Raw genomic sequence first — 24,011 nt, 5'->3', positions numbered from 1 at the left:
GTTTGGTTGAGCTTCCGACTTATGCTAAGGTCATGTTCTTGCAGTTCATGAGCCCAAGCCCCACATTGGACTCACTATTGTTGGTGCAGAGCCCGCTTTGGATCCTGTCTTCCCCTCTCTCTGCCCCTTCCCCACGTGCTCTCTCTCTCTCAAAAATAAATATAAAAATGTAATTTAAAAAAGTATACTTCTCATGATGAGCACAATAATGTATAGAATTGTTGAATCATTATATTGTACATTTGAAACTAATATACTATATGTTCATCATATTTCAATAAAAAATAAAAATTGTAGGTTTTAAAAGCACTGTATAGTGACAGATGATAGTTACACTTGTGGTGAGCATAGCTAATGTATAGAGAAATTGAATCACTAAGTTGTATACCTGAAACTAATGTAACATTGTGTGGCAACTCTACTCCATTAAAAATAAATAGTTATGAGGAGCACTGGGTGTTGATTGTAAGTAATGAATCACTAAATTCTACACCTGAAACTAATAGTACACTGTATGTTAACTAACTGGAATTTAAATAAAAACTTGAAAAAAAAGAAAATATTACATAAATTAAATGTAGGTTTTATAGCTATTCAGGTATGGCAAAGCCAGCATGTCAGGAGACAATCACCATTGAGAAGAGAATTGCGACACTCACTGATTCCAAGAGAATGGGGCACCCCACTCCCTGGGAGGCCAGAAGGGCAGAAGCACTAAGGTCAGTTAGGAGGCAGTTAGGATGTCAAGGAGAAAACAACCTTTGTTATGGTTTCCATGGGAATGAATGGGTAAGGCAGAGTAAACAGATTGAGGATTGGCTAATACCATTATGTGATTGGCTAATCACCTAATAAGTGAGGTGATTAGGGCAGAGGAATAGTGGCCCTGAGTGTAAAAGTCCTATAGAGTAGGTGGTTGGAGTGCAGGTTGTGGATTGGTTGGTTCACATATGAAAGTCACACTCGTAGGCATGTCTTTTACTCTCAGTATTAGCTAATCCTGGGGGAAGTAGTTTCTCCAGTGTCAGCAAGGCCTCAAAGGTCAAAGCATCTAAATTATAGCAAATAAAAAGTTGTCCTTAATACACCCTTTCATAATTAAAAAAACGTATACATTTTTATTTATTATTTGGATCCATTACATCATTGCATATCAGTTCAAGTGCTTGAGTGGTGTTAACCATGGTTTTCCTTTCAGAAATTTTGTTGACTTCTTCCTATGAGATTACATAAGTTTAAGAATTTGGTGAACCTGCCTTTTATTGATTCCATCTGGCTTCCAACCATAGGCTTTCACATCTGTTTGCAGCTCCCTGGGTACTCTATGGACCCTACACAGAGATAAGTTTGGAAGAGTGGAAAAATCATCTAATTACAAGTTAGCAATAGCAAATTGTATATTTTGAATAATGTAAGGTTTTTACTTTTGCTTTGCTTTGCATATAATGGATGTCAGGTTATTTTAGTGGCTTATTCAAATCTGTTTTTAGGGCGTTGGTGAGTTCGCATGTCTTGAATTATGGTTGAGTTTTAGAATCTTTCAAAGAGACATTTTAAAATTTTGTTCTCTCTCAAGTTATGTTTGTTACATGTTTTTCCTTGTTTATTGTGTTTTTTTTTAAGTTTTTTAAGAATTTATTTTGAGAGAGAGCACATGTGCACACACACACACACACAGAGGAGGAGCAGAGAGTGAGAAAGAGAGAGAGAGAGTGAGTGAGAGAGAAAGAGGGAGGTAGAGGGAGAGAGAGAATCCCAAGCAGGCTCTGCCCTGTCAGCACATGGATCCAGCCCAGGAACCATGAGTTCTTGACCTCCAAAATCAAGAGTCGGATGCTTAATCAACTGAGCCATGCAGTGGACCCTCCTTGTTTTTTACTTTCCTTTTTTTTCTTTTTAATGAAACTATTGGTAATTAAAGAAATGAGTACTTCACTTATCATCTGCTTTGCAAACATTTCCCCCTACTTTGTTAGATGTTTTTGTTTTGTTAATGGCATTAAAAACATATATTTTAATAAAATTAATAGACTCTATTTTTTAGCCTTTTACTCTAGGTCTTATTTTAGGTCAGCTTACATAGTCCTTCTATACTTTAAATTGATAAACTTATTTAACCAGATTTTCTTCTAACATTTTATTTCTGTGTCATATTTCTGACATAGATCTTTCGGGCACCTGGAATTTATGTTGGTATTTAAATAGTGTCTTAATTAGATAGCAAAACCAGGAATATATTTAGGATTGATTATAAACTCTCTATTTGTTATCTAGTGACAAACTTTTTTTGTCCATAATAATGTTTTAGTAACCAGCAAGTCTTTTAATACTCTATTTTTCTTTATCCTGATTGTATCCTGATTCTTCTTACATGCTTAATTTCCAGACAAACTTTACTATATCTTTGTCAATTTCCAACAACAACAACAAAAAAAACAGAAGTCTATTTTAATTGGGATTAAGTCCAAAAATATGTAATTCGGGGGGGATTGATACTCATATATTTAGTATTTTAACCCAAAAACATTTAAATACGGTTTTTCAGTATTTAATGGGAAGCAGTAAGATGTACCTCCCATGATCTCAATCTTCTGGTATTTATATTCTTCTCTAATCCCTTCTTCTTTAGCATGGGTAGGACCTTCCACTTGCTTCTAACCAATAGAATGTTTCACAAGAGTTGGAATGTCACTTCACGATTATGCTTCATAAGATTGTAACTTTCACCTTGTAGGAAGAACCTCTTTCATGTTGGCTGTGATAAAACACATTGTTTTGTGCAGTATTCTATGTAGGGGCCCATATGGAAGGAACTGTATATGACCTCTGACTGATAGACAGCAAGAAGCTGAGGACTTTAGTCCAACAGCCCCCCAAAAACTGAATTCTGCCAACACCAAAAGATTTTCAGTAAGATCCCTTCCCAATCAAATTTTGAGATAAGACTGTTACATAGAGAAAAATCTCATTTACATAAAATATGCAATACGCTAAATTTAATGAGCTAATACTTTCAGTTTTTGTGGGTTTTTTTGTATTGGCACCTTTCAGTTAAGTTAATTAAGTGGCAATTTTTGCACTTTGTTCTATCTTTCTCAGATTTGTTATCAATGCTAAATTGGCTAAATAACAAGATAAATGGCAAAGTTTTCTATTTTTCAAATCTTACAAGTTATATTGTGTATTATTTCCTTCATTAAAACTTTAAAAATTCATGCAACTTCCTCATAGAAACTCTATCAGAAGCAAATGCTGTAAGGTTTGTGAATCTTTAATCAGAGCTTGGAATTGTTTGACATTCAATAAATGTTAGTTTTATTAATAATAGGACTTTGACAGTTTTACCATTTTTTTCAAGGTATTTAGTTGTTTAGGTTTTCCAAATAGACAGTGATATTTTTAAAATTTGTATTTTATATTTTATCTAGTGCTTCAAATTATTTGCATGAGTTTTCCAAAATAGTTTTTGACTGTTTCCATGTACTCTGTACGTGCTGTGACTTTTCTAATTCTTTTTCAGTGCATGTGTGGCTTCTCCCTGTCTTCTTTATAGATAGAATTGTTTCTTGTATACTTTATTATTCTATGTGTTCACCATTTCCTAATCTAGTTTTTCTTTTATATTATGTCCAAATAGATGATTAATTCAATTTTATTCTCTCATGTAGCATTGAAACAGATAAAAACTGATACTTTTTATCTAAAAGCAAATTTAAATAACCAAAAGTCTATACATTTATTTTTTACATTAAAACTATTTTTTTTTAATTTTTTTTTTCAACGTTTATTTATTTTTGGGACAGAGAGAGACAGAGCATGAACGGGGGAGGGGCAGAGAGAGAGGGAGACACAGAATCGGAAACAGGCTCCAGGCTCCGAGCCATCAGGCCAGAGCCTGATGCGGGGCTCGAACTCACGGACCGCGAGATCGTGACCTGGCTGAAGTCGGACGCTTAACCGACTGCGCCACCCAGGCGCCCCTAAAACTATTTTTTAATATTTAGCAATTTTGGTTATATTTTCTATTTTTGACACAACATTATTAATAGATTTTCTATTTTTTTGTATTTTTTCTTTATCTTTCATTATTTTTACTACATTTATTTGTATTGCTCAAAGTCATGATCCATATTATTTGGTACTTTTTTAATGTTTAATGTTGTTAATATTTACTTATTTTTGACACAGAGAGACAGAGACAGAGACAGAATCCAAAGCAGGCTTCAGGCTCTGAGCTGTCAGCACAGGCCCTGATGTGGGGCTCAAACTCATGACCCGTGAGATCATGACCTGAGCCAAAGTCGAACACTTAAGCCACTGAGCCATCCAGCTGCCCCAATATCCTTTCTTTCTTTAAGGTACATTCCCTCACATAAACTGACAGAGGCAAGTTAATTTTTATTTCTATTGTATTACTGCAAGTTTTGTTTTTATATTTCCTATATTTTATAACAGTAGGTAGGTTTTTAAGGATTATGTCATTTCTAATCTTCACTGTGGATTTCATCTTTTGTCATTTTATAGTACCCTCTCTTAGGGTCATTCAATAAATTTATCTTATATACAAACTTATTTGATGATAATATCTTGAACTAGATTTTTTGTTTTTATTTTTGGTAATGCTTGCCCAGCAATTTTCATCCATCTTCTACTGGACTGTCCATATTTTCAATCCTAAGTAAAAACATAGAGTAGTGAAGAGTATCTAAATAACTAACTGTACAGACCCCTTACCCATTGAGGCCAACATGTTCTGAAGCTATCCTCTCAATGTTCCAAGCACGGCAGTTCTTATGGCAATTACATTAAAGAGACAAACAATTATGAGTCTCCCTGTGGTATAATTCCATCAGGACAAGTACTTATGGGAATGAAAAGTACTTTGTAGTAGCGAGATCAGCATTATTTTAAGCACTAAAATGCAACTTACTGAGGCTAAATAACCCAAGTGATAGCATTCATAGGACATTCTTGGATTTGAGGTTAGCAAATGTTATCAGTGATTTGGCTATAGAACATTGAATAGAATCACAAACAGAAATGCGTTACCAAAAAGAATGTCTCAGAAGATAGAAGTTAAAGAAATAAATTTTAAACACTATACACCTTTCCTACTATTTTATTAGACTTCTGATATATATATTTTTAATATAATATGGACAAACACAAGAGACTGTAGTCAAAATAGTTGTTTTCTAAAAATATTAAAAACCAAAAACCGTTTTCTTTTCCTCTCTCCCCCTTATTCAAATTTTACAGAAATGTAATATTGCTTGGATCTTGGAGAACTTGATATAGAAACTACTTTTATGATCAAGAGCTCATGGTGATTTTATCCCTGCTATACACAAAGTTCCATGAATGTAGTAACCAAGCCTCCAGTAATTCTCACTGCCTAATACTGTGTGTAGTGCATAAGTGCACTGTTGTTGCTCCATACATATTTTTCACTTTGAATAAATGAATGAAAAAGGTTGAATACTACTACCTACTGTAAATTAGAAGTTTGTAATCCCTAAATAGCGACACAATTTCCTATGAGATTAGTTTCTAAATTAAAAGAAAAAAAAGTCTAATTAGTGATAATTGTGTGCTTATATGTGGCAGGATTGTCCTAAGTGCTGAAAATCCATAGTAAGCAAAGCAGGCAATATGCTTCATCTTTATGAACTTTTTTTTTCCAAAAGAAAGTTTCATGTGAAGTTTAGCCATTCTATTCAAGATTAGGGTGTATATTACTTTGTCCCATTAGAAGGCAGTTACAAGATTTGACAGTGTACATTTAAAAGTAGGTTATGTCCATCAACTGGTGAATAGATAAAGATGATGCACTTTATATATACAATGGAATACTACTTGACAATGGGAAGGAATGAAATGTGGCCATTTGCAGAACATGGATGAAACTGGAGGGTATTATGCTAAGTGAAATAAGCCAGGCAGAGAAAGACAAATACCATATATTTTCACTCATATGTGAATCTTGAGAAACTTAACAGAAGACCATGGGGGAGAGGAAGGGGGAAAAAAAGTTACATAGAGGGAGGGAGGCAAACTGTAAGAGACTTTTAAGGACAGAACAAACTAAGGGTAGATGGGGGGAGGGGGAGAAGGAAAAAGGGGGTGATGGACAGGGAGGAGGGCACTTGTTGGGATGAGCACTGGGTGTTGTATGGAAACCAATTGGACAATAAATTATATTTTTAAAAAAGTTGTGGTTGCCATTTATTGAGAAGAGCTATTTACCAGTAAGTTGCTATACCTGAAAGCCAATTCAGAATTGTCCCTTAAGAGAGGAGTGCTTCTAGAATGCTACCATCTTCTTAAAGGTGTAGGCATTCTGTACAAATTATACTCACAGGATACATACATACAAGGTCTCCAGACCTCCTTGATGCTATTAAGAGTTGAGTAACTCATAATGTCCACTACTTTAGTCATTTCCATCAAACCATAGTCATAAAGGGCCTCTTTTATTAGCAAGAAGTTAAAAAAAATCAAAGTACCAGTGAAACTCTGAATATTGAGGTTCTAATAAAAAATGTTTACTTAAGTTAATAGAGTTATTTGAATGATGTGGAAAACAATAGGAAAAACCCTCATGAAATTAAGTCAGTTATAATTTTAGCAACGTAGCATTTATTGAGCAACTGTCCCTGCATTTATCGCTAAATTCTACATAGAAATATTTATAGCTCTGAAATTTTTCTAATTTATCCTAATAGGTTTATCTGTTTGTCTATTGCCTCCACTATTCAAAGAAGAAATTAAAGATAAAGCCTAGGTCTTCTGTACCAATAATAATAACAAAATCAACAATAATTTAAAAAACCTATAAACACTATGTTGTATGCATTTGTTGAAGCATTTTACAAACATTAATGACACTCATAACTATCACATGAGGTGGTATCTTTAATAAAACCTGACTTCAATTCCAGTATCGGATTTTAAGTCCATGCTTTTAACCACAATATAATGCAATATCCACTAGCACAGTATAGTTAGTTATGTCTCTTTTACATAATTTGTGGAGAATGCTTACATTTTTAAAAATGAATGACTATATACATGCATAAATATGAAAAATACAAATATAATCTCTCTTCTCTAGGGTTTCACAATGTAGGAGTAGGAATCTAGTACATATGTATATGAGTACATTCAAATCTTTTTGTGCTATGTTTTTTCACCTTATCTGTTTTTATCCAAAGCGTGTTGATTTCTCCATGTGTGTATAGTGATAGCATATTTCTAAGACTAAATATGAATATCTTCTGAGGCCTTTTCTCATATAGAGACAGTATCTCTTATTCATAGAGCCCCTTACTGGGCTATAAGATGCAGTAACACTATTTAAGTATAATATTCTTCTACTTTTTAAGATTTTGATTTTTTTAAATATTTACTTATTTATTTTGAGAGAGAGAGAGCAAGTAGGGGAGGGGCAGAGAGAGAGGGAGAGAGAGAATCCCATGCATCCCCGTGTTGTCAGGGCAGTGCTGAACATGAGGCTCAATCTCATGAACCGTGGGATCATGACCTGAGTTGGTATCAAGAGTCGGATGCTTAACCCACTGAGCCACCCAAGCACCCAGCATAATATTCTTCTTGAATTAAAAAGATTACCTTTTGTCTCAATGTTACTATAGTATAATCAAAAGTACTATAGTAGCACTTCCTTTTAGGTAATAACAGTGAGAGAATTTAAAACTTACTCTATAAAAATATAAATACTATATTGTATTAAAATATTTGATTCAATTTTTAAACTTATTAAATTACCATTAAATATAGTATGATATTCTTTACCTGGAGGTTTTTATTTTCTTCCAAAGATTTCATAACACAGTAACATGAATTTAAATCTAGGTATAAGGTATATTAAAATCTTTTGTACATTCCTTTAGGTTTATACATTTAGGTTTCTGTCCATACATTTAAGTTTCACTTGTGGAATCCTTGTCTTCTTTCCCCTTCCCTTTCTCAAAAGGGATTTTATTACACTATCCCCTATCCACGATGAATTTAGTTATTTCTATGCTTACTCAAAGATAGATGCTACGGACATCTAGTTCAAAGTCATATGTGATAGGTTGACTGCATGATTTTTGTTCAAGCTGAGCCACTCTTGAGACTCAAAAGTGCTTTTGATAATTAAGCAAAGATAGGAAGTGTAAACCAGTGCTGTTCTAAGTAAACTGGGACATAAGTTCATCCCGTGTACAAATTTTCCAACTCTACCTAAGCTAATCTGCCATGAAGGAAAGGTGCATTCATAGCTCTCTCACTTTCCTAAAGGTAGAATTTTATCATATCTAACATTCCATCTTTTCTGGATATCTAATGAGGACAATTTACAAATTTGGCCACTAGAGGCATACTGATCTAATGAGCTGCCTAGTAAACAGATACTACATGTACTATTAAGGAAAAAAAGGGGCACCTGGGTGGCTCAGTCAGTTAAGTGTCTGATTCTTAGTTTTGGCTCAGGTCATGATCTCACAGTTCGTGGGTTATAGCCCCGCATAGGGCTCTATGCTGGCAGCAAGGAGCCTGCTTGGGATTCTGTCTCCCTCTTTCTCTGCCCCTCCCCTGCTCTCTCTTTCTCTCTTTCTCTCTCTCAAAAGTAAATAAATAAACATTAAAATAATAAAAAAATATTTTCCAATTAAAGTTATTTAATGCCTATTTATTGTATTCATCTTTAATATTTATTACATTATTGAAAATATTTTATCATATATTATACTTGTCATACAAAAAGTAAAATTGTAAGGGAAATAAGTTAGTTGATTTATTCCTAAAATTGTTTTTGTGTTTACAGTAAAATTCTTCTGATCACTTTTTAAATCAACAATTGATAGCTGTGTTTTCCCACACAGTATCATTGAATTCATCATGCATATAGGCGATAAAACTCAAGCAAAAAACTTTTATAGCATAACTAAAAGGCAATGAAGTCTACTTCCTAGGAGAGCTTTGCAGCTTAGTAGAATTAGGTGTGTTTTCAAACTATATTTCATTGGTACATACCATCAGTATGTAATTCAAAACCTGTAAAGGTAGGGGTACCTGGGTAGCTCAGTCAATTTAAGCATCTGATTCTTGATTTTAGCTCGGGTCATGATCTCACACTTGCCCGGGAGATGGGGACCCCACATGGAGCCCTGAGATGGGCTCTGCGCTAGGTGTGGAGCTTGCTTAAGGTTTTCTCCCTCTCCCTCTGCCCTTCCTGTGCTCACTTTCTCTCTCTCTCTCTCTCTCTCTCTCTCTCTCTCTCAAAAATACATAAAACATTAAAAAAATAAAAGTAAATTAGAGATATCATAGTAGTTGCTTATGATTATACCTTTCAAAGTTTATGAGGTGAATTTAAAGGTTGTAAACTATACCAGAGGTGTTTTACTTAACCAGTCATCTAGATTGGATAGTATGCAGTGATATAATGTCCTATCTTCTTTGTCTAGTTTTGTTTACTATTTTATCCACAGAACTCTGGCATTCATGTGCATATAGCAAAAGTTCATTCCTTTTCATTGCTGCATGGTATTCTTTACATGAATATGTCATAATTTATTTGGGTGTTCTATTGATGGATATATATGGGTTGTTTCTGGTGCGTGGCTAATTATCTGAACTTCTTGAGCAGATGTTAATATTCCCACATCAGTATATGAATTCCAGTTCCTAAACAGTCTAATAGTGGTTATTGTGAATTCTTTAATTAGAGGTATTCTGTTGGTTGTAAAATGTCATTGAAAAGTATTTATTAGCAAGCATGAAGAGAGATAATTCCCAGATCCATGGTTAAAGGCAGAAAGTAAGTACCAGATCATTGTTCTTATATGTATTCTGGTAATATGGTTTTATTAAAAAGTTTAGGGGCGCCTGGGTGGCGCAGTCGGTTAAGCGTCCGACTTCAGCCAGGTCGCGATCTCGCGGTCCTTGAGTTCGAGCCCCGCGTCAGGCTCTGGGCTGATGGCTCAGAGCCTGGAGCCTGTTTCCGATTCTGTGTCTCCCTCTCTCTCTGCCCCTCCCCCGTTCATGCTCTGTCTCTCTCTGTCCCAAAAATAAATAAACGTTGAAAAAAAAAAAAAGTTTAAGATAGGCAATTCTTCACTGTACGTGGCTGAGCTGGGCGCTGTAGGGTATGTAGCAGCATCCTTGACCTCTACCACTAGATGCCAGTAATACTTGTCTTCTCCGTGCCCCCAAGATAGACAACCTCAAGTCTCCTGTTATTGCCAAATATCCCCTAGGGGGCAAAATTACCCAAGGTTAAGAACCACTGAATACAGGATTCAATCAACTTTATGTTCCACATCAGGAAAAAGAAATCTTTTGGAATTTTATCTAGACACAATATCATGCCTCAGGCACGTTCTCAAAGGGGAATAGTGGAATACTCACCAGTGTTACACCCTTGATCAAGAAAGGGAAATGTATCAAGAAAGGAAATATTGATCAAGAAAAGGGAATATATCTTAAAGATATTAGCCGTGTCATATAATCTTGACTATAAATTATCTCACCAATGAGAATGTGTTTCTAATATACATTTTGTGGATTAACAAGCCACTAACATTCACCAAAAGGAGACAATTTATATTGTAATTATAATTGTATATTTTTGGAAGGTATAGGACACTGAATCAACTTGTAGTGAACACTTCTGGAGTATTGCTTTTCCAATGTAATGCTAAATGTCCATTCTTGGAATATGTATTAATTATTAATATGGATTAATTATTAATTTTAGGATGATTAACTGTCCCATGAACTAGCCTAAATTAAGACATATATAATATCCCAGTGTTTATTTAAAAGTAAATTACAGATATCATAGTAATTGGTTATAATTATACCTCTCAAAGTCTATGAGAAGAATTTAAAAGTTCTGAAAGATGCCAGAGATATTTTACTTAACCAATCAGCTAGGTTGGAAATTAAGTTGTTTAAATGCTTTAGTACTATTTAGTAGGATGCTATTAGACATCTTGGCTTCTCAACCTTACTTTTACTATAAACTTGTAAATATAGCATTATTAAATTTCGTGATCTGTTATGATTTTGTATTTTTACATAATAGTGTTACATTTCTTTTCCTACTTTTCACTCCATTTGTGACTTCATTCTTTTATATCTGATTAAATTAACCAAAGAGTTGTTTAAAATTTTAAGGGGATAAACTACTTCTGAAAGGGAATATTTGCAGTATCAATCTATAATTGCCCATTAATTAGATTTTAAGTAATAGTCTCTTCGTCAAAATATCTCAAGGAATATTTACCTTCTCCCTATTCAAAGAAAACTGTTTTCCACCGATTATCTACTGACTTTTTTTTTCCTATTAGAAGAATCTTGCATGGTGTGTTTTTGGGTTCTCCCTCCTTTTGTGTTCCTGCTGACTCTATTCTACTCTAATAATGCACAATTATTTTTCCCTTCACTAATTTTGGAGAAAATGGTAACTTTCAGAATGGTTTTACTAAAAATTGGTCTTGTATCTGATAGAACCTTGGAATCCATGAAACTTTTCAAGTGACAAGTTAAATGAGCTCCTCTACCTTAGCAGTTGAAGAGTTTCAACATTATACAATCTCATCTCAACACGTCTATAGATAGAACTTTTCAGAGGTGGCTCTTCACAGAGTAGGGACTTGCTTTGATACAAGTGGTATTCATAAACTAATTTCATAAGTCTCAGAATTTGTAAATTCTCAATAATCCTATAAATATATAGCAAATATATTTTGAATGGCATTAGTGCTGAAATGATGACACTCATTTTGAGAACTCTCTTTTTTAAATATTGTATGTGCCGTATTATGTTTATATATTATTTCAGAACCACATTTTGTCCATCTAAGAACCAAATATATTCTAACTATACACTTTTTCAAGTTGTTTTATTTTGTTGCTACTATAGTTCCTCTACTACATTTGGCATATATATTTGTGTTCTTGTTAATATTGTTCTTGAAATTTCAAATAAATGATGTCTTCTTTTATCTGTAATGTTTCATTTCAAAGACTATAATTACATAAACACAGTAGTCAGAGGATATTCTCTTTGGAAGACAATAATTGCTTTCTCTTAGGGTACTAGGGATGCAGAATGCATGTATAGAAGGATAGTGTTTATACACAAAAGGAAATATCAGTCTTTCCTGCAAGTTAGGAAATTGTTGTGATACCTTCATTTTAAATATGAAGATATTTTATAACTGAAAGTTAAGAAAAACATATTTTGAAGAGGACACACTAAAAATCACGTCTCATATATTGCACTGGAAAGGAATGGTATTATTATGGACTTAATAAAAGCTCAGGTTTCAAACGACTTGTATAATTCATTCTTTTTTGTAATGATTTATTTATTTTTAAGAGAGAAAGCATGAGCAGGGGAGGGGCAGACAGAGAAGAGGACAGAGGATCTGAAGCAGGCTCTGTGCTGATAGCAGCCAGCCCCATCGGGTACTCAAACTCAGGGACTGTGAGATAATGACTTGAGCCGAAGTCAGATGCTCAACCAACTGAGCCACCCAGGTGCCCCATCATTCTTAAACAGTCTATACTACAGTCAAACCAAGTACCTAAAATAATTTTGATAACTTTTTTCCCTTGGATTATGCTACAGTTAGCTCAACTGAATCACTGTCTTTGTGCCATAAGAAAAAGAAAAAAAAAAAAACAAAACAGGAACTTTGATTCTGTGTACACCAGTATAAGAAAAAAACAAATAATAAAAATTATAGACTTTTCACCTTTTTTATTTTATTTTTTTCAAATTTAAACATACTTATTCATTTTTTGTAAAATTAGAATCTTAAAGCATTTTATTTCCAATATTCTCTTTTTAATTCAGATGCTCTTTTGGTTAATGTTATGGGGTTTCTTGTTTTCATTTAAAATTATTATTTTTTGTTTGAGGGAAGTTTATACACAATGTTACATTAGTTTCAGATGTACAAAGAAAAAAGAAAAGAAATAAGTGAGACTGAGAAAGACATACACCATATGATTTCACTAATATGTGGAATATATATATAAAAAAAAAAAAGAAGTGAAAAGAATAAAGAAACAAAAAGTACGATGTAAATACAGAGAACAAACTGGTGGTTCCAGAGGGGCAGGGGATGGGAGATGGGCAAAATGGATGAAGATGAGAAGGAGATACAGGTTTTCAGTTATGAAATGAGTAAGTCATACATAGAGAATGCAGTCGATATTGTAAGAGTGTTGTATAGTAACAGATGGTAGCTACACCTGTGGTGAGCACAGCATAATTTATAAACTTGTCGATTCTCATCCTATTTTAATTTTTTTATTATTTAAAACTGGGTTAATGATATCTTTATATTCCCATGATATCCATAAGTATGTATCAGACAATAATAGCCAAATGATGTTATGTAGCAAAATACCTCATTTGGTCTTCCCACCTACTTGACCAAGCACTTACAGTTGCCCATTACTTACCCACTTATTTGCCTTGACCAGATATTAGTCAGGTTTATCTCCTCCCCAGAGCCTTGAACTTTGGTTTGTTCCTAAGCGTATGTATCATTCCCCTTTAACAACTCATTCCAAGGATTGGCTGACCACAGAGAGAAACATTTTCTCTTAAGTGTCTAATTAAGCTTTCTGTTCACCCCCACTAGTTGCTTCTTCTACAATAAAGTTTCTGTTAGCTCTACTTACCTCTCCTTATAGGAAAAAAAAAATTTTTTGTGGTTAATTTTGAGATGCTTGCAGATCTTTTAGTCAGAGTATTCTTCTTACTATGACAGTCTTTTCATAAAGTTTATTCTTACTAAAGTCCAGGTCTATTTATTTTTTGTTTTATTATTTTTTTGGCACACAAATATATTCAGTTTATATTCAGCAGGTTTATTTTTATTTGACAAACCAATGTTGTTAATATCCTCACTTTTGCCGTTTAGGAAACTGCATATGAAAGACGTAAAAGTAATTTAGCAAAGATAACGCATATAATGAGGTTCATATTAGAGTGTTAACATAGGTCTGGATTACACACAATTCTCACTTATGACATAGCCTTATATTATACTTCCGCAAATGTGAAAACATTAGAAAGGGGTGTGCATGTTTAAAAACACATTTTTTTTTTAAGCTTCTAATCTATTCCCCATCCTTCCTCAGTTTTGGGAATGCATCTTGCGAGCCACCACTCAGTAGAATTATTAGGCACATATACTTTTTTTGGCCACTTGGCCATGTGTTTTGTCCTCAAAATATCAAGCATAAGTTTATATTTAAGCTTAAATCTAACAGCTGAGTCATGTGCTCAGGTACATGCCAAGCAATAGAGACCACATGCCCCTGTCTCCTGGTGGCCAGGCTGATTCCTCTGGGATACCTCATCCTCAGCTGGTGGGGGTTGTTTGGATCCCGCCGTCCATCTGAGTTTTCCTGCATTTCATCCCTCAGAGCCTTGAGATATAATCTGATAATCAGATTCCAGGGGTTGATTAAAACTTAGCAGGGGACTCTACAAGATAATCTTTTAAACCCAAATGAGTGAACCTGTGAATTCCATCATCACTGGATAGAATTCCAGGAATTTGAGCAAATGAGATGTTTTAGAAATGTGGGGCTTGAATTTTCTCTTTTCAAATGTACCACAGAGGAATTTTTTAAAAAATATGTCAAGTCATCTGTAGCCTTTGCTGAAGTATCTATCTGCAAATCCCATCACTTTGTAGTTTCATTGTAGGATAAATGAATTAGTGCCACCTAGATTTTTAGCTTATGTCGAAACCAACAAAGGTGGCTTTTCTGACTTCCCACTTCCCTGTGCGATTTGAAGAAAACTTACGATCACCATTCCAGTTTTTGATTGTTCTTTAATGTATTAGACTACAATTGGACTAGGAATAAGTAATAAAAATTTCTTTAGAACAGTTCAAAATATGCCAGCTGATCAAATTGTTTATCAAGCCATACTGTATGGTTCTCTATATGTGTTATTTCCATGATGTAACCCATATACTTTGTGGGCCAAGCTTCTTCTAGAATAAATAACAGATGTGAGCACAAAAGAAAGGAGACCTATTCTGAGAACAATGTGAAAAATGATTCTGGATTTCTAAGTTTAAGGTGTTAGCTATGATTATTGTGCTACAAAAAATAGCAAGAGTCTACCTTTAGGATAAAGAAGCAATCACTGATGCATGGCTGGGCACAAACATTAGCAATGGAAAATTACTTTTTCAGGCTATGTAGGAGTAAAAAATTAAGCTTATGTTTATATTTGAGCTGACATCTAACAGCTGAATCATGTACTCAGGTATAGGTCATTGTAGTTTGTCCTTTTCTTCTGAAATATTTTAGTGGTATCTTCCTGAATTTGAGCATTGTCAATAAACTATGGAGTTATAAAGTATCTGAAGGGGATGCTTGAGTGGCTCAGTTGGTTAAGCATCCAGCTTCGGCTCAGGTCTTTATTTCGCAGTCCATGAGTTCGAGCCCTGCTTTGGTCTCTGTGCTAACAGCTCAGCCTGGAGCCTGCTTCGGATTCTATGTCTCCTTTTCTCTCTGCCCCTCCCCTGCTTGCTCTCTCTCCCTCTCTCTCTGACAACAATAAATATAAATAAAAATAAAAATTTTAAATAAAGTATCTGAAGGAAGAAGGATGCTAAAATTAATATAAACAACTAAAGTGAAAAAAAGGTTAAATGAAAAGAAAAAGGGAAAAGAGGGAAAAAAGAATCCAATTATGGGATTCCAACTAATTAATAACTGTTAGACTGATTTTGTAATCTATTTAAACAGATAATTTTTCTTTTGCTAAATTTGAGATAAATTTAGGATTTAAATTCTATGGTGAAAATAAGAAAGTATTAAACTATAAAAATGTATCTTGCCTCAAAGAACAACATCTATTACAAATTGATATCTATATCTATACCTGTCTGTTTCTATGTATAGGGTAGTATATGTTCATTTATAAGTTAAAAGTAAAATATATTCATAAGTTGAGAATCTAGCTTTTATCATATTATTTTAGGAAATAGCTTTTAATAACTTTTAATTTTATCTTATTATTTTAGGAAATAACCTTTAATTTAAAATTTAGGAAATAATTTTAAAAGTTATTATATATTAAACATTAAAAAATAATGTGTGTTTTTTGTGGTTATATTTTTAATATTCCTTCCCTATTTTCAATATCTCCACCTTCCACAGTTTCCTCTCATCTTTATGTACCCAATTGAGAAGCTCTTTTACTCAAAAGATTAAAGCATACAGTGCATAGAAAATACTTAACCCATGGCCTAATACATAGTGTTTGCTTGATAAATTATAGTTATTAATAAATATACATTAGCTAACTTCCGAACTTCTTTAAGCCTCAAATCTGGATCTTCAGCTGAAGTGATTAAACACTTGATAAGTAAAACTACAAACCTAGAGTAGTTCTTGTAGAATAGTGGTGGATTGGTGGTGGGCGATTGGCACTATATAAGTATCTCACTTAATACACAACAGTGCTCAAAGGAGTACATATATAAAACCACTGCTTTGAAAAGCAGACAAGTTATCTTTTTAAAGCAAGATAGAAGAAATACTAAGCACAAACCTGCATCAGTGTTTCAATTTTTTTTTAATGTTTACTTATTTTGGGAGAGAGAGAGCATGCATGCACGTGAGTGGTGGGGTTGGGTGGGGGGAGGAGGAGCAGAGAGAGAATCCCCAACAATCTCTGTGCTGTGCTGTCAGCATGGAGCCAGACAGGGAGCTTGAATTCATGAACTATGAGATCATGACCTGAGCCAAAATCAAGAGTCAAATGATTAACTGAAGCCACCCAGGCACCCCTTGAATCTGTTATTATAATGGACATAATAATTGCCAATCTTTTTACTATTTTAATCTGTCTCATTCCTCTATAGTCTGAAGACTGGCACTGTACTCTTTCCAAAAATATATATAAAAATTAAACTGATTAAGATGGGTTCTGGCATCATCTCGTTGGACTCAGATCCATAGCATAATTCTGGGTTAGCTGTGTTTGCTGAAAGGTCTCTGAATTTGCCTCAGTTGTTTCCTTTGGATATCAAGGCTTGACATAAATTTTTACCCTAATGATACATACAGCCTAGAGCTTTTACAGACAGTACTTTCTATTAAATGCAGCATGGAGGATGATAAAGTATTTTAGGCAAATTCCTATTAGGCTTTTACTGTGGTTGTCTCTCCTAAGGATAAAGAAAAAAATATTGCAGAAAGATATTTCTACATGAGCTTTGTCCCACCCCATGGTAGTTATTTCTGATCCAATGAGGGATTCGTTGCCTCCCCAAGTGATTAAGTTTCTAATTTGGTAATTCATATTCTTTATTTCTATGCATTTTTTTTTCTGTTACACTCCCTAGGCCTTTCTCAGGAATGGTTTCATTTACTCTGAATTTGCTTTCTTTATGGAGATTGGGGCTCCTGGTAGCTTTTGAAAATATTTTACAGGCTAAACAGCCCTCTGCTAATTGATGCTTTGCCCTTTTTCTAAACAGACTTAAATATTTGGGTCTAGCAAAAGCTAAAATATTCTGAATCTAATATTGAATAATTATACAAGAGTAACACCTTAACACTGTTTTTATGTGTTTATTAAAGTAAGCGTACTATATGCAGTATTCATAATTTAACAAGGAAATTAGGGTTTATAAGATGTAAAATGTGCATAATTGTTTTTAAGCATATTTGGAGTAAGCCATTGTCTCCTCAAATGCTTTAATTAATTGATCAGTTAATGGCTATGGAACAGTCCCTTATCAACATTGAGATTTGCTGGATGCACATTGAATAGGACTATAATAGTCTGTGTGTGTGAATGAAGCCATGAACCTTCACTGTAAGAAACTGAAATTTCCACCGTAGAGACGAATCCAATGCTTATTAAACTTTAGTTGAACCAATTTAGAATTGCCTGATTAATTAAGTGACTGAATATGTTTCAAAAACCGCCTGCAACTGTCTTCTATTTGTCAATCATTTCGATAGACTGAGTATTTAAATCATTTAAAGTTATTCAGTTTCTGTATTCCATAGTTAGCATTGGTGTTTACCTACATGAATGATTTCATTTTGTTTAACTATACTCTATTTTTATTTGGTAAATAGCTGTAATGAGGCATATGTGAGCTAATTCAGAACTGGTAAGAGAGAACAGATCAATAAAACAATGGAGCAGACTTGCCTTATTGCACTTTACTTCAAATTCCTAAAATTGACAGGTACATATGTGTCACATGCACATGAACTTGCATATATACTCACAAAAACTCTTTATTTGTCACAGTTATACATATATATACTAAATATTAATATATGCAACATATATACTGCAAATTAATATATATGTAACATACATATTACAAAATCCATAACTAGCTTGAGAAACAAAAAATAGTCACTGGGAAAAAATATTGAAATTAATTCCAGAAAGACTAAATGTGGACTGTGACCTTAATGGAAATAGGGTCATTACAATTGCATTTAGTTAAGATGAGGTCATACTGGAGTTGGGTGGACCCCTAATGTAATATAACTAATGCCTTTTAAAGAGGGAAATTTGGACACACACACACACAGACACACACACACACACACACACACACACACACACAAATGCCATATGAATGTTGGAATTATACTTTAATAAACCAAAGGACTACCAGAGGCTAGGAGTTCTGAACATACCTTTCACTAGTGCCTTCAGAGGTAGCATGGCCATCCTAACACCTTATTCTGACACTTTTAGCCTCCAGAACTGAGGTATGATAAATATCCATTGTTTAAGCTGTTTACTTTATGGTGCTTTGTTATGCCAGCCCTATCAAACCAATGCAACTGTCCAGACAAATATGATCAGTGGACACATATATAAGTATTACAAATACAACCAGAGACAAATATCTGAAGATTGTCTCTCAAAATTGAACACTGTTCAAAGTTAGATTGGCTAATGTGGATGATTTTCTTCTATATTTTTGTATTTTATTGCTTCTAAAATGAGTATTTATTGTCTCTTTGATTAGAAAATAATACCATTTTATTGTTATAAAATATAAGATGTTACCATAGCATCTCAGAATTATCAGGATAAGTAAGCAATATGACATTTACTTGGAGACAGTAAGGAGAATAGTAAAGCTTGGAATTCAGATAGTTTGAATAAAACTTTTGCTCATTATTTATCAACTAGATTATTTGGCTCAAATTAGTTAACTAGGCCTTAACTTTCTCATTTATAAAATGTGGGTAGAATGAGTACTTTGGATGATTGTTATTAATACTGAATTTAAAAATCTGTATAAAATGCAAGTCCCAGTATGACTAAGTATGAAATACTGATTAAAAGTCAAATGTCAGTATGTATTAGTATCATTTTCACTTATATAATACTACCTTAATTTGCTTTATTCTGGTCAAATATATTGGTTCATATTACCTGAACCTATGGAAACATTTTGTTAGTGGCCATAGAACCATAGAAACAACTGTGCAAATATCTAGCTCATTTGAAACATATTCATAACATCAACACCCAAAACAAAATAATCCATTTAAAAATGGGCAGAAGACATGAATAGACATTTTTCAAAGAAGACATACAGATGGCCACCAGACACATGGAAAGATGCTCAACACCACTGATCATCAAGGAAATACAAACTAAACTACAGTATCACCTCAATCTGTCAGAATGGATAAAAACAACGTAAGAAACAACAGGTATTGGTGAAGATGTGGAGAAAGGGGAACTCATGCACTGTTGGTAGGAATGCAAACAGTTTCGGCCACTCTGGAAAACAGTAAGTTAAAAATATAGCTACTCTATGATCCAGCAAATTGCACTACTATGTATTTACCCAAAGGATACAAAAATACTAATTCAAAGGGATGCATGCACTCTGATGTTTATAGCAGCATTATCAAATAGCCAATTATAGAAAAAGCTTAAATGTCCATCCACTGATGAGTGGATAAAGATGATGTGGTATATGTATACACACACACACACACACACACACACACACACACACACACACTGGAATATTACTTAGCCATAAAAAAGAATGTAATTTTGCCATTCACAACAACATGGATGAAGCTACATAGTATTATGCTAAGAGAAATAAATTAGTCAGAGAAAGACAAATACCATATGATTTCATTCATATGTGGAATTTAAGAAATGAAACAGATGAACATGGGGGGAAAGAGAGCTAAGCCATGAAACAGGCTCTTAACTATAGAGAACAAACTGAGGGTGTCTGGAGGGGAGATGGGCAGGGTGATGGGTTGAATTGGTGATTGGTATTAAGGAGGGCACTAGCTGTGATGAGCACTGGCTGTTATATATAAGTGATGAATCACTACAATCTACTCTTGAAACTAGTATTACATTGTATGTTAACTAACTGGAACTTAAAAGTTGAAACTCAAAAAGAAAGAAAGAAAGAAAGAAAGAAAGAAAGAAAGAAAGAAAGAAAGAAAAAGAAAAGGAACAGACTCTTAACTACAGATAACAAACCAATGTTTATGAGAGGGATGGTGGGAGCAGAGATGGGTTCAATAGGTGATGGGAATTAATAAATGCATTTGTGATGTGCACCTGGTGTTTTATGAAAATATTGAATCACTATATTGTACACCTGAAACTAATATTACATTGTATGTTAACTAACTTGAATGAAAATAAAAACTAAAAAACAAATTCATAACAAATTTTATAGAAATCTAAATTTAAAAAATTTTTACTAGTATCCACAATATTACTAACAGGTGTATACATTATTTTGATCAGTTACTGATTTTTTTTGGCTGTTGTTATCCCAAAATGAAAATACATGACTTCATTAAATTTAGAACAGGGATTATTTGTTTGGGATATAATAAAGTAATATGTGCCAGGTACATATCTTATTTTATGATTAAGTACAATTAATCAATGTTTATTATTTGATAGGCCAAATAAAATTATGTAAAGTATTCCCAAATATAAATTATTTCTTATAATGTCAGTCTATGAATGGTAGATTTTGGCTATGCAATCTATGTATACTCTACAGGTTCACTTAAATAAAAAGAATTTAAAAATATACAAATCCTGGAGTCTTAAAGAAAGGTTGGCACTAAAGCTAATATATGTTTAACAAAAGCAGTGAATATTGTTATTTCTGAGAATTTGAAAACCACATGACTCGCTACATGTTGTAGCACTACTGGAAGTTACCTTTCATTTATCAACTTTTAAAGAGCAACTAGACAGAGGACCCCATTTTTAGCCAATATCTATGTCTTATGCCAAAATGAAATATTTGTATTTAGTTTATAGAATCTCCTCCCTTATGGAGTCTTTTAAAATATGAAATATAGTAAGAAGATATCATTATGTGATTTTATGTGATTTTTTAAATTATTGGTCCTATTTTAATGACAGGAATGTTAAATTTATGTTATTTTATCTTTAGGAAATGATACTACCAATTTTCTCCCAAAATAAAATTCAAAGCATTGATTTTTGTATTTAAATCCCCAGGGTTTCAGCCCTTAATCTCTACATGTCACAACGATATAGATAACCATACAAAATGGAATGGTTATTCTATGTTCTGTGAAACCTCACAGAATTGCCACTTTTCCCTTACTCCAGTTTCATTCTTTGAGGTATTTCATCCAAATAAATTTGCACATGTTTGGAATAATTAAAATTGAGAATTTTTTAAATATTTGAATTAGCTACCTTACTAGCTAGTGTGCAAAAATACCATACACAAATGAGCAAAGACATAGTTTTAAAATTACATGATTAATATATTCCATTGATTAGTGCATGACACAAAGACAACTAATTGAACGGGAGAAAACATTTCTTTAGAAAAGGACAAATAAAATAAAATATTTGAATGATCCTGGCAGTGACTGATTAGTCATTTGTCCAATTCACTAAATTAGAAGTTCTTATAGGAATCTTATAATACTGGTTCTGCACAGAAGAGACCAAGATGGAACAGAGAAGATCTCACCCCACAGTCCTTTCCATTGCTACCACAATGGGGAATGATGCATTTAAGAAAAGTCTTAGTTGCCTAAATCTCAAATGTATTTATAACATCAAAGAGCCAATTATAGTCAGGTACATTTTGGTTTTAAACACATTTTTATGGGGTGCCTGAGCGGCTCAGTTGGTTAAGTGTCCGACTCTTGGCTTCAGCTCAGATCTTCATCAGTTCCTGAGATAGATCCCCACATCAGGCTCTCCTCTGTCAGTGCAGGATTCTATCTTTCTCTGGCCCCTCCTCTCCCTGTCTCAAAATAAATTAATAAACTTAATAAAATAAATATATTTTTATGCAAACTGCTCTTATTTGGAAAATGAGTTTAAAAATAATACTGGGGAAATGCAATGAGCTTCTTTGAGTAATACCTGAGATCAGTTTACTCACATCAAGAAAAAATTGTGTTTATTCTTTAAGTGCCTTTCACTTGTTTCATTAGTTAAGACTGCTTTTTGCCTTTGATATTTTTACAGTTTCCTCTCTAATTTTCAAATTCCCTCTCACCCCAAATAGTTTCAACGTAGAACTTCCTAATTATTTCTAAACACAAGTTCCAATGTTGTCTGTCCTTGTTAAGGTACTGGGCTGTCAACTAATAACTGAAATAGGGTTTATTAAAAACTAAATGAAGACAATTTATTTAGGTTGAAAGAAACCTCCATATTTCATACAGTCATAATTCCTTGTTACATTAAGTTGCCTCTCACTTGTTTGCAACGTAGTTGTAACCCTAAGTTGAACATTAAGGAAAGAAAATTTAATGGTGGTCCACAGACCCCAGTTCATATCTGCAAAGATATCTCTCTACACCCTCCTAACACAACATTGCATAATTCATTACACAAAGACACAAAAAGATCAGTTCAAAGAATAAAGTATTAAATATAACTTATTATCAATAGATTATCATTTTTAATCTAATCAATTCAATACACACACTTCTTTAACCTACTAGGTTATGTCCTGTTTTTCCACCACCTCACTGCACTTCTCTCTACCACATTTCTAATTATTATTAAGACTATATTCAATATACACAGAGATAACTCATCTAGTACTGGATCCAACCACTCACTTCTCTAAACCCTTCCCTAAGATCTTGTTTTCTGTCCAAATTTACCAGCCCACTTCTGTGGCCATGCACTGAAATTTGTCATTACTTGGGGCACCTGGGTGGCTCAGCCAGTTAAGTGTCTGACTTTAGCTTAGGCCATGATCTCTCTGTGCGTTTGAGCCCTACATGGGGCTGTGTGCTGTCAGCACAGAGTTCCCTTTGCATCCTCTGCCTCCCTCTCTCTCTATGTCCCTCCCCTGCTTGTGCGTGCGCTCTCTCTCTCTCTCTTGCTCTCTCTCTCTCTAAGATAAATAAACATTTAAAAAATTTTAAAAATTTAAAAAACAATAAAATAAAATTCATCATTACCTGTTACTTAACTATTAAAACATGTATTTCAATACTCTCGTCATTTCACCACTACTTCCCCAATTCTAGCAGATTTCCTCTTAGTACTATTCAGTTTGATAAGATTTCAAATAATGGGGATAGCTAGTTCCTTAACTTTACCCCATATCATCATTCTCCAAGTCATGACTTCCTTTTATCTTATTTAGATCTCATGGTCCATGCTTTTATCCATATGCATACCTTCATTATTTCCTTTCCCTCCCTTAGTTTCCATCAAAGAACTTATTTTAAAAAGTGTAAACCAGTAAAATGATGCCTTCTTCTGTTTTGATATATTAAAAGAAATGAACATGACTGGAAGGGAAAAAGGAAGGGATCTCGTGCAAATCACTTTACTTTGAATTTATGACCCCAAAAGACCCCTTGCAATTTCCCAGCAACCCTTTCATATTTTCAGAGTCAATCTAATTTATCAGTCTGTGATGGCTATTTCATATCTTTTTACCTTTTCA

Source organism: Leopardus geoffroyi, chromosome C3 (assembly GCF_018350155.1).
Source record: "Leopardus geoffroyi isolate Oge1 chromosome C3, O.geoffroyi_Oge1_pat1.0, whole genome shotgun sequence".
Taxonomy (NCBI): Eukaryota; Metazoa; Chordata; class Mammalia; order Carnivora; family Felidae; genus Leopardus; species Leopardus geoffroyi.
Note: the sequence above shows the minus strand (reverse complement) of the source record.